Genomic DNA, 13,200 nt, shown 5'->3' with positions numbered 1-13,200 from the left:
GGGACCTTGTTGATGCAGCAAGACGTTAGCTCTGACGTCGGCCAGTAGAGTGGTACCGTGCGTATATACAGGCCTCCCCAGTCAGGTGACGTAAGGCGGTCTCGTTGAAAGGAGATTACGTTGAAAGCTAGAGGTTTTTGGCGAAAAGAGTTGGAAATAATAAGTTGTACTGTAGTTTTGAATAAAACCAACCAGCACGCAGAAAAAAAGTGTTGTATTATTTATTGAACGCCGCTCCCACTGTCTACAGCTTGACATAATACTGGTATTTGGAATGATTGCTTGCAATGAAATAGGGCCCCTAAAAAGGGCTGTAAACCCGGTAGTGACTAACAATAAAAGAATTTTACAGCTGAAGTGGTTTTGTCTCTCAGTCTGAAAGTTCGCCATCGCCTTTTGCAGGAAAATAACAGCAGAAGGTTCTAGAAGGGGACTGCACCCTTTGCTACGACAATAGTAAACAGCGCAGACTTGTACGTTCAGCAAAGCAATGGAGTATCTGTTCATAACCACAACATAGAGCTTCGATTAACAGAACAGGAAATTTCTGGTTCACATCTCAGTTGAGATTCCCGACCTCTCCGAAGCATGGATAACGCTGGTAGTATATGTGCATCGTAGACATTGTAAGACACTTCTATTCCTCCAGCGTATCGTATCGTGAAATTAATGATGCTAAGAGTAGTTGCGGTTATGAAGGTGGAATGTATGGCTCACATTTTTCAACAGTGTAGATATTATAAACAATATGATTTCAGATAGAAACTCACCACAGTTCCAGTGTATAATGAGTTACATGCAGCGTTCGTAATTTCTGTCGAATTTATGATTTCATCAGTGTGGTGGTCAATGATGATAATTTTCTTTGGACACACATGTCTCGGTGTCGTCGTGCATTCCAGAACGCCGCTGTCAATATCATCATTCGTCCACGTTTTCTGAAACAAATAAGCTCATCAGACCATCCTTGGGCGTTGCCTCTATCAACTCTAAGAACCCTTGACAGCTGCATACATCAGTATTGAAAATAGTGACCACATCGAAATGTAACTGAGTCCCACAAAAGGAATCTCATCTGACGTGGTTTAGCTACGTATGGGGCAGGAATGTTGAGGGTCTGACATTCCTGTCCAGTGCTCCACCATGTGTGCGATTTGGGTTAATATTTATAGGTGGAACTGTATCGTCGCCGTTTAGCTTTACTATGATAATTGTCAAAACAAATGTGTGGTTTATGTCTCAATGTGACTCTCAGCTGTAATCTGTTCCGAAGAGTGGAGGTACGGTTATTTGGTAATTTTTAAACTTTAGAATTAGGTGTCACGGTACTTTGCTAATAATACCCATATCCATCTAATTTTATGATTCTCCTGTAGTTAATTAAATTCACTGTATTCTACATAATGTATTTCACAATTTTAAATTTTATTGTTTTTTTTTTACAATTTCTGTTATTTCACTTCCGTTGTTGGTATTACTCTACTATCTGTGTTTCGCCTTCCAAATCAATATACGGTCACAGTCATGTTGGTTTCTTAGTGTCCAAACAAATCAAATCATCATAACTTAAGACTCCATCCGTTAGTTTCTGTTCTCGTCCAATCACCAGTATCTATAATGACTATATGAATTATAAATTCCACTACTGCTAAGACAACTACTGTTGTTCTACAGCTAAAAATTACGATCATACAATTAACAGAGCTATGCCTAGATAGTACAGGAGTAACAAATATCAGTAATATTTATTCTAAGTCTTCCGTTACAACAGTTATTATTTATGGTTACAGTAGTTAGGCAAAATAATGAAAATCATATAAACTTGTCCGAATGTAATTTCCCGAATTTTGTTATCTTTACAGCACGTTCAAAAAAAAAATGGTTCAAATGGCTCTGAGCACTATGGGACTCAACTGCTGTGGTCATCAGTCCCCTAGAACTTAGAACTACTTAAACCTAACTAACCTAAGGACATCACACACATCCATGCCCGAGGCAGGATTCGAACCTGCGACCGTAGCAGTCGCACGGTTCCGGACTGCGCGCCTAGAACCGCGAGACCACCGCGGCCGGCTTTACAGCACGTGTTGATTACAAAAACAAGTAGTCTCAGTGAAGCTTTGCGCATGTGAGATATCCTGTGCACTGGAGGACGCAGACTACTTTATAATATCAAAAATACTACTATAGTGAAAACTACTACGGTGCGAGACAGGCAGAAATTCACATTTGCAAACATCACGAAAAATATTTATGTAAACAAGGGCACTTGAAAATTAGAATAAATTCTAGAAACGCCTTGTGTTCATCTTGACAAAATGCGAAATTGGTAAAATTTCCCATTATTTAGGTCATTCAAGACTTTTCTTCATCTCTTACGTATGTCCAAAATGTCTTTGGTTGTACAGAGAGGCTCCTATATGTATAATGTCTTTTCGTTTTCGATCTACTGTCAAATAAGAATGTACGAAATGACGAATGGACAGTGTCTAATTATCTGGTGTACAACCATTTGCGTTCTTTGGCGTTCCTTCTTGATTATGACCGAGTGTGGACACCAAACGTCCAAACACACCAATAATACTAATAGATCAGAAACAAATTAGTTTGCCTTCGACATACTTGGTCTATGTGCTGCACACTATCGAACCATGACACTCTGTGATGTTTCTTGACTGACGGGGCAAGATTACAATCTAATAAATGGTAATTGATTCTTATATCGTGATAAAACAATTTAAAACTGTAAATGTACTGCTGTGTTTATTTATTTGCTTGACCGATTTTCGGCTTGCGATGCCATCATCAAACATTATCTAATGGTTTCCTGAAGACGTCTTGGTCTGAAAACGGATTGACAAGATAAATAAATATTGTGAGATGCTCCCAGTTCATGTTATCACTCGTAACAACTGGAGCAGTAATGCGGAAGCACTGAGCTCTCTGCGTAATACGTATCTACGAAGCTATTCGATTTTAGCCTTTCTGCCAAATGAATTAAGCCCAACGGTAATGCAAAGTTGGAAAGAGATATGCAGCGCGACTAATATCTCAAAAAGCAACACATAAATTACATGAAATGTTTATTTTTTCTTTAGTTGTTTGGCGTCTACTTTCAAAATTGCTTTGTGCCAGATGGAAATAAAAATACAGGTATGTCTGCAGAAGGACAAAGATAACAATACCTTCTGCGTGAAGACTCCGATACTGCAAAAGAACTGAAATATGCCAGAATGAGATTTTCACTCTGCAGCGGAGTTTGCGCTGATATGGAGCTTCCTGGCTGATTAAAACTGTGTGCCGGACCGAGACTCGAACTCGGGACCTTTGCCTTTCGCGGGCAAGTGCCCTACCAACTGAGCTACCCAAGCACGACTCACATCCCGTCCTCACAGTTGGCGGAAGTAAAGCTGTGAGGACGGGGCGTGAGTCGTACTTGGGTAGCTCAGTAGGTAGATCACTTGACCGCGAAAGGCAAAGGTCCCGAGTTGGATTCTCGGTCCAGCACACAGTTTTTATCTGCCTGAAAGTGTCAACTAAAATATGGATTTATAAATAAATTACTTCACCTGTAATTCTGACGGACTGAACGTGCGTGAACGAGCGTGTGAGAGATTACAACAAGTTCATTTCTGTATCGTAATATTAAATTAAATTGCTCAGATTTATTTAAATGAGAAATGTATGTCTCGGAAGTCCTAAAAGGTATAAATATTTTTAGTTACTTAGCACGTGTATTTCATCTCCAGGACGCTGAATCCAGTTCTGCAGAGACCGCCTGCAATATCTTCCCTCTCTGGAAATCTAGTGGTAGAAATACAATGCCAGACAAAATAAAGCACCTAGAACACTTAGTTGGACCTTAATTTAACTTCATGTACGTACCCACTGTCGACGGGTTGTAGCAATCAGAGCTAAAGTTCTCTGTGGTAGGTAAAATGGTCAACATATTTCATCAGTGTTGTTCGCGTTTAATTGTTGTTACAAGGCTTAGGAAGGTTTGTAACAGGCGTGAGCAGCCTGAGATTTTAAGTGATCGCAAAAAAGAATAGGGAAATGCTGCGTACTACTATGAGACAGCGTTATCAGCACCTGAAAATGTATTAACGGGGCCTCAGTGACGGTCTCCATTTGGCATGCTCGTATAATTATGCGATAGGCAACCACGTTCGTGGGTACTGATGTATACAGTAGCACGGTCTTGGACTGCATGGGAAGGTGGGGGGAGGCATACCCGTCGTCAATGGTCGAGTCGACTGTGCCTGACAACCACAAGGGAGGATCTTAGTATCGTGCAACATTCACACTGTAACTCTTACACATATGCACATACAGTTTACGAATGGGTAATGAGCTCCATGCTTAAATATGTGTCAACTTACACAATTGCTAGAAGACTGACAGAAGGTCGACTGAGGAACCAACATCCCATGCGTAGGCTGCCTTTAACACCCCATCTCAAACGACTTCGTTTTGAGTAGTATCGGGACCAGGAAGCAAGGACTTTATGAATAGTGTCGCAGTGTGTTCAGTGTCTGCACCAACGAGGATGACTGTCAATGGTGAGTCTGGCGACGACCTATTCGTTCAAGGTTTTGGACCACAGCCGTGTCACAACTGGAGTCAAGGTGAAAGGAGAATCCGGATATGACTCCAGGCTATGGTTGGCAGTGACTAAGGAAACTCTGACAGCAGAACAGCACGTCATGGTCGCCTTATGTCCTCAGGTATTACCCTTCACGTAACAGTATCGTGGTAATTTCCTTCAACAGGACAATGCATTTCCCCACATAAATCTTATTTCCGCGAACTGTCTGACTGAAGTGCTCATACGGCCAGAAAGATACGCAGATACTTTTCTGATAGAGCATGCTCGGGACCATAACTGGCGCCACCTCAGTGTCACTATCCAGTGTGGACCACTTACAATAGTTGTGAGTCACCATGCCTCAGGGGAGGATCCAGTGACTTTATGATACTCTTCACACACGAATCAGTGCAGAGAGACGGTGTATCGTCATAGAAATTACCTCATTCTGTCATGACCTTCATAAGCTAGATTCGGTTTTGTAGTCACTGATACAATATCTTGTACTATCTCAACATGTGAAGTTATACCTTGCCCTCTGGGACCTTCTCTTTCTTTGTTACGGACTTGAACTTTTATGGAAATCCTTGCAATGAAGAAAGAGAGGTGCCTTGGAAGTAGTAAATGGGTTTCCTGAGTGTACTAGGAAATAATTTAATGAGCAAACACAACCCACCCGTAAAAGTAAATATAAGAAAGAAATCAATAAAAATAAATATAAAAATGTGCTCACTTGATGACATACAATAGTAAATTTATAAATTCAGTGAATCAAAATAAACATAGACAATAAGACAGCAAGGAATAATTCCGCTTTGCTTAGGTAACACAAAAATTAATTTCAACTTATTGAAATTAATTAAATAATTTTTAATATCCGTAAAATAATGTGCCATAAATTTCAAGAACTATTCTTTTATTATACTGCAATAATAATAATTCTTTCGTACCCTGTTTGTTAACTAGATATTTAGTATCAACATCTGTAGTGATCTGGCTTTTATTCTAGTAGTATATATTCCTTCACTTCACTCTCAGTTAATTTTATCATAGACTCGCCATTCTCCTTCTGAACATTTTTATAGGTTAAATTGAATCGCTTTAACTTCATTACAGTGCTTTTCATCCTAATAACAATTTTTTGGTCCAGTTGAGACACAATTTGTATGCATTCATTATCTCCGAAATCAATTATCTATTCACCTAATGTACAAGCTTTTTCTAAATTGCCTTTGCATTTATCAACACATACTACAGAATTGTTATAAAAATATAACATATTTTTCTATTTTATTTATCCTATCATACAATCTAAGCTTTGCATTTGATATAGTGACCGCACCTTAAATATTTTTTTTGTAGCTCAAATATTATCCACGTAATAATCCTTGAAATTGTACTTCCTCTAAACCATATTGTCATTAAGAAACATTATATTTAAATTATCTAGTTAGTCATCCAGCAGTATCTCATAAAAGTGCTGAAAATTTGTCATGTGTTCTCTTTGTCTCATAGTCTGCCTTTGCCAAATTCCCCCTCCCCCCTCACCCTCCATAATGAAATTAGAAATATCTTAGCAAGAGATCGTTCACATGGATTTCCGTTTATTCTATCAGGACCTAACTCAATATATACTTTTTCTTTAACTGTTTTGATATACTCTTCATAAGTTTCAAAATCATGTGGGCTGATTTCTAATTTTATTTCCATAAAATATTTTACATAATCTTCAGACGGTATGTTGCTTCTATTTCTCAAATCCCATAATAGACAGAAATCTAAAATCTTATAACTCATTTCTACAGCCAAATTTACTCCATCAGTTTCACAAGCTCCAATAAAATTTCTTTCTTCGTCATTGTGTTTACATTTACTTATTATTTCTTCTGCACATTTGACACACAAAGGAAAGAAGAGTTTCTCATTTATTTTTACAGGCAAAAGAGGATTATACAATCCTCTATGTCCCAGTACTTAACATTTTATAAATGTACACCAATACTTAGAAGAATGTTTTGGTAGGTTCCATAAAATTTTGGGGGAGCAGCAACATAAATTCAGGTTGTTCTTCTAATATTTCGGCTAAATACCGTCCACCCATCTTCAGATCTTCAGAGTGAGCTGAGGTGACTAGTGCTCCACCACTGTGTGTTTCGGTTCTTGGGTGTAAAAGGACAGACCAACTGCTGAGCTGTTAGTCACCTCAGCTCACTCTGAAGATAGCTGGACGGTATTGAGCTGATATATTAGAAGAAGAAGCTGAATTTATGTTGCTCCACGTCAGATATTTTATGGAACCGACCAAGATATTATACTAAAAATTTTATGGAACTGTCTTTATGCCACGAAAACATGAATATGAATATCTTCGTTAATGTATTTTCGTTTCATGTCGTTTCGGATAACAATCTTTATGCTGTACAGTTGAAAACCCTTTATTTGGCAAATGGTGAAAATAAAAACAAAAAGTTTTTTCAGGGCTTATATTTATTTATTATGATTTAAGAAATACAATTCAGTCAGTTTTAGAAATTTTTGACAAAAATTATGAAAATTAGGAAATGTTGCTTACAAGCAACATTGGCCAGCAGTAGACCACATTTATAGATATTATAGAAAAAAAAGTGTTTGCTATTAACCTCAAGCAAAAGGTTTCCTGTACTTGAATAATTTAATTTATAAACACATTTATGCATTCCTGCTGTATAATAGAACAGTTTAATTTCCTCTTTGGAAGGACTCACAATACTAGATTGTATTTTGTGTGTGTGTGTGTGTGTGTGTGTGTGTGTGTGTGTTTGAGGTTTACGGGCGCTAAATAGCGTGGTCATCAGCGCCCAAACGCATAGAAACAGGAACACATGCAGTGAAGGGACGAAGACGGTCACCGAACAAGGAGAACGGCTAAAAGACACAGGCCTGACGCAGTTCCAAATGCTCACATACAAAGGCAAAACAAGAGGAGAAGAAACACACTAAAAAAGGAAAGGAAACACAAGGAAAAGAGAACAGATACCGAAGGGATACAAGGAGGTAATCGTGACTGGCGGACTTCTTACCTAAAACCTGGGTGAGCCAGTCACCCAGCAGCACATTAAAACCCTCTCCCTAAAATCCGAGGCAACAGATTGGACAGGACACAAAACCGTAAGACCTTAAACACGGTCGCTGCATCGTCTTGCAAAATAGAGGGCAAATCCGGTGGCAAAGAAACCACCGCCCTCTGGTCATAGAATAAAAGACAGTCAAGTAAAATGTGGCGGACAGTAATCTGGACGCCACAAGCACTGCAGATTGGGGGGTCCTACCGCCGGAGTAAAAAAGCATGCGTTAAGGGACTGTGCCCAATGCGGAGGCGAGTGAGGAGAACCTCATCCCACCTGTATGACTGGTAGGACGTACGCCATGGTCACGTAGTGGCCTTTGCCAGACGTAGCTTATTGTCAGAAACTGCCAGCCACTCCTCTTCCCATTGATGCATAACACGAAAACGCAAAAGGGAGGTTACAGCATGGAGGGGGACGGTACATTGAACAACGTGAGGGAGGGAACATGCATCTTTGGCAGCCACATCCACCAGTTCGTTTCCCCTAATACCTACGTGCCCCGGCGATTGTATTTTGAACACATGACTGTAGAATATACAGATGGATGATAAGGACAACGACCTTTGGGACCATATACAGGCCAACGCTCCATATTATCAAATCGGACATCTTGTGTAACAGTCGGAGCTGTTGGCTTCCTCTTCTTCTTTTGTGGTGGTGTTATGTCTATTGAGGGCCTTCCTACTTTCCTTTTGCCTGAAAACATCAAACCATTGGCAATATTGGCCCGGAATGACTTCAGTGAGGTCTTCTTGTCCAGAGATTCTCTTCGAAATACCAGCCAGGCATTTACAACACTCAGATCTAGCATAAATCCAAACAATCCCTTCTACCATCGCCTAGTTTTCATTGGTACTCTGTAGAGCTCTATCAGCATACCAGCAAGATCAACTTCTCCCATATGCTTGTACTGGGAAGGTCACATCAATTCTTCTTTTTCCATTGGTGTCCCATCGTTGTACTGTTGAGAGTGGCTGGACACCCCAAAATGAGCTTGCAAATATCACGATTTTATTGTCTGCCCACCTTACTAAAATGAGGTCTGAGTAACTGTCCTTCATGTAGTCATGGCTACCTCGTCGTTGTTTCAATAACTGCTTCTCGTCTTGCACAGGACAGTTCTTTATTCGGTTCATCCTTATGGTGCCCATGGACTCAATGTTTTGATTTTTTAAAAGTATGTTGTAAGTTCAAGGATGCAAAAGAAATTGTCAAAATAAACGCTGGGAGATCTATCTCTTGGAATACTTTTGCAAAGCTAACCACAACGTTTCCTCCAATTCCAAATACCTTCTCGTCATTAGCAAGATCAGTTATCATCCCCTTGCCAGTATAAGGAAGAAAATCGTAGACAACTCCAGACACACCAGAGCGAACAAAAATCTTAAAACCCCAGTTGTGTGGCTTGTTTTAAATATATTGGTGCAAATTACCTGCTCTTGTACCTTTATATGGAACCATCATCTCATATATAGAAAATTACGACTCTTGGTTCTGCTCACGGCAGTTCTTTACAATTGATTCAAGAACAGATCATGTTTTGAAACGTCTGTCAGAAGAGTTGACAGCATTCTCATTGTTGGTAAAATGCAAGTATCGGCGGAGTTTATGAAGCGCTTCAAATTGAAAATATTGGCGATTTTTTCACAGTTCATTGACTTAGATCAATAGTCAGTGTACGAAGGCATAGAATCAAGACCCAGAACACCGAAAAATTGTTCCATTTCATTTATATTGGTTGTTGCTGATGTGGTAGTTCGTTGCACAGAGCATACGTTCGTTCCCTGCACAATTTTTTCAATCAGTTATGAATCAAAGAATGGTCTGAAATAAGCCAGTGGTGTATTGCCTTCATCATAAAACAAAGGAGAGTCTCTCTACCCTAGCAGTTATATCTTCCTTTACCCACATGTATGTGAATGCTTTTGTAATTTTCTTTTTCACTTAACTGGCACTTGCACTAGAAGGATTCAGTGCAGAAGGTCCTTGCACATGTTCAACTTCTGAGATCTCACTTCCTGAATCAGATTCTGTTTCTGGTTTAACTAGGTTATGGAACTGATACTGACGTCCTGGAATGTAGTCTGGATCATCATCACGGCAGTCTGCCGAAACTTCGAGTTCAGAGTCTTCAGACTCGCTTGGATCAGACGAAGCCGGATTTTCTGGTGGAACTATTGTTCCTCTCGCTTTTTAATTCTATAGGATATTCCTGAATCCATAGCTGAAAAGCCCCTGAAAACAAAAATTCCCTACTGTCACGCCGTGAGCATATATAATATACTAATGGCACATGTCCCAACCATGGGAAATATAGCTCACAGGCAACATAAAAGCTTTATACTATTTACGTAATTCAAAATAATATTAGATTGAAATATTTCTGCTGTAAACTCTCCTCTGGGTATTTCTTGAAGAAAATCTGCTAAGATTACTGCCAATTTACTGAAATCCACTCTTTCAGAACCAAGATAAGGCACCCCTGTTGCTCACTCGAGGAGATCTCTGTAATACCACTGCACAAACTGCACTCTGGAAAACCCTGAACTATTAGAAGTGGCATTTGCAGTGTGTAAAGGAACGCTTCCTGGAGGCAAAAATGCCATTAAAAGGTTACTTGAGACCAACACTGCCAAAGGAAGGGTTAATACTGCACACATAATCAAATCTTATGTTCGGGCTAACACCACTAACACCATCTACTTTAGCTCTTAATTTTATTGCATTTGTTCAGTTATCATAAAAAGCAACACTTCGATTGAATGGTTCCACAATTCCAGGTAACTGTTTTAATTTCTTAAATTATTATAATTCAATGAGTTAAGCCAATCACATTCCCACATTTCCACTAAATTTTATCTACCATTTCGTATTTCTTGATTTCTTGTTACAGTCTTTAGTTAAAATCTTCATATTGAATACATAATTTTCTTTAACTTTATAGCAATGAAATTTTAGAAGTACTTTCTATCTTTCGGTTTCATGGTGTAAACACAATAATATTGAGTATCTGGAATTGGTCATATGTAATTTTCGTTTTGCTGTGTATTGAATAAATGCGGAAAATATCAATTCTTGAGCTCCTTGAAATTAAATGTTTATGGAAAACCACTAAGTGAATCTGCTATCTATAATTTTTGGACCTGTCTGTTTGATCTCCAATAACATTAATTTAGTTCCTATGTAGACAGTGAGCCGGCCGGTGTGGACGAGCAGCTCTAGGTGCTTCAGCCTGGAACTGCACGATCGCTACGGTTGCAAGTTCGAATTCTGCCTTGCGCATAGATGTGTGTGATTTCCTTAGGAAAGTTAGGTTTAATTAGTTCTACGTTCTAGGAGATTGATGATATCAGATGTTAAGTCTCATAGTGCTCAAAGCCATTTTAACCATTCTTTGTTGATCTGTCCATTATAGGCCGGCCGCGGTGGTCTCGTGGTTCTAGGCGCGCAGTCCGGAATCGTGCGACTGCTACGGTCGCAGGTTCGAATCCTGCCTCGGGCATGGATGTGTGTGATGTCCTTAGTTTAGTTAGGTTTAATTAGTTCTAAGTACTAGGCGACTGATGACCTCAGAAGTTGAGTCGCATAGTGCTCAGAGCCATTTGAACCATTTGTCCATTATAATTATCCGGGCTGTTATGCCGTGATCGGTTGACGAATTCTGTGTTAATTCCCAACGTTTCGTCCCCGTCTGTGGTAGACATCTTCAAGGGGGTCTTAGCTCGATGGAAGGATCAACACACCCACTGGCTCGCTACTGACTGCCACTAAATTCCGTGTCCGCGCCCTCCCGCGTCGCGGCGGGACGTCACGTGTTTTGAAAACGTCAGTGCAATTGGCCGCTGCCCGTTGCCGTCGATCGCCCTTGCCATCACTCAGTAATGGACGGGTGGTACACATCTTCTTTAACACCGGCATCCATATACCGTTTAATTTCCCTGTTCTTGTCAATCATTCCCTGATGCTCTCTGTGGAACTCACTACCAGCTCTGATTCTGTCAGTTCACCCCTGTTCCATCGCCACTTTTATACAATTTATCTGAAACCTTCCAGTATCTTCAGGCCTCTTCCACGTGTATGACTTTCTTTCATGATTCTTGAACCAAGTGTTAGCTGTGATTACGTTGTGCCCTGTGCAAAGTTCTACCAGGCAGCTTCCTCTTTCATTCCTTTCCCCCATCAGCATCAATCTACTACTTATCCCTCTCTTCCTTCCCCTACTATCGAATTCCAGTCCCTCAAAACTATTAAATTTTAGTCTCTCTTCACTATCTGAATAATTTTTTCCTTTTCTCATCATACATTTCTGTAGTGTCTTTGCCATCTGTAGAGCTAGTTGGAATATAAACTTGCACAACTGTGGTCGGTGTGGGCTTAATGTCTATCGTGGTTACAGTAATGCATTCACTATGCTGTTCATAGCAGCTTACCTGCGCTCCTATTTTTTCACTCATTATTAAACCTACTCTTCCATTACCACTGTTTGATTTTGTATTTACAGTCCTGTATTTACCTGGTCAAAAGTCTTGTTCCTCCTGCCACTGAACTTCACTAATTCTCACTACATGTAACTTTAACATATCCATTTACCTTTTTAAATTTTCTAACTTACCTGCCTAATTAAGTGAACTGATATTCCACACTCCGATTCGTAGAACATCAGTTTTGTTTCTTCTGATAATGATGTGCTACTGAGTAGTCCCTGCCCAGAAATCCAAATGGGAGACTATTTTACCTGTGGAATATTTTACCCAAGAGGACGCCATTATTTAACCATACAGTAAAGCTGCAAGAAACTGTGAAGAAATGTTACGGCTTGAATATAATCCTAACTCAATAAACATATACTAAATAATAAAAGAGAATTTGAGGATTCTCAGCCGTCTGAACTATTTTAATATTATGGATGAATATACATAAGAAGAGATGATTAATGATATACATCTTCAATAGTTTTGCCATTATCTCCCTCACAAAAATCAAATTTTTAATGAAAATAAAGTATTGTGTTTCCATCAGGTCCACAGAAATTAAAGTTTTTAATGAAAATAAAATGACACCTGTGTTCATCCACGAAACACAAATTCAACATTTAATAAAAAAGTTTAAATTGTTGGAAAAGCCTACAGTTGAAAAGGTTAACAAACTTAGTATGACCAAACATAGGTCAAACGAAGGTCACACAAAGGTCCAACAGGGTTGATGACTATGTTATTGAAAGAACTTGACCACCTTGAGAAAAAATAATGAGTCTAGATCAGGCTTATCCATTTAGTAGAAAACAATTTGTGTGAGAAAAAGAGGCCAAACCATTGAAAAATGATTTATTGATGATCACCGAAATAAGACGTGTATATAATAAACAATTTAAAGCATGTGACTCTTCAGGCTTTCCCAGCGGATATACTGTAAATAGTCTTCACGGATGTGCCTCAAGATGATGTTGTGCAAATCCCACAACGTCATCTGGCGTCACTCCCTATTTACACACTATTTACAAATTAA

The 13,200-nt window shown here is 39.3% G+C and overlaps 2 protein-coding genes across 3 annotated transcripts in view; one reads left to right on the top strand and one right to left on the bottom strand.

Annotated features, from left to right (window-relative positions):
* LOC126355491 (octopamine receptor Oamb-like) overlaps positions 1-13,200 on the top strand; it is an 879,391-nt gene that overhangs the window by 470,330 nt on the left and 395,861 nt on the right. The window lies entirely within an intron of this gene.
* Positions 1-13,200, bottom strand: part of LOC126353965 (protein yellow-like) — a 158,889-nt gene that overhangs the window by 105,119 nt on the left and 40,570 nt on the right. For both annotated transcript variants that reach the window (XM_050003272.1, XM_050003271.1), the window contains one exon: positions 771-938. The gene's annotated coding sequence lies outside the window, so the exon portion shown is untranslated. The remainder of the gene's footprint in view (positions 1-770; positions 939-13,200) is intronic.

The sequence above is a fragment of the Schistocerca gregaria genome, chromosome 3 (assembly GCF_023897955.1).
Source record: "Schistocerca gregaria isolate iqSchGreg1 chromosome 3, iqSchGreg1.2, whole genome shotgun sequence".
NCBI lineage: Eukaryota > Metazoa > Arthropoda > Insecta > Orthoptera > Acrididae > Schistocerca > Schistocerca gregaria.
The sequence above is the reverse complement of the archived record's forward strand: the minus strand, read 5'-3'. Positions and strand labels throughout refer to the sequence as shown.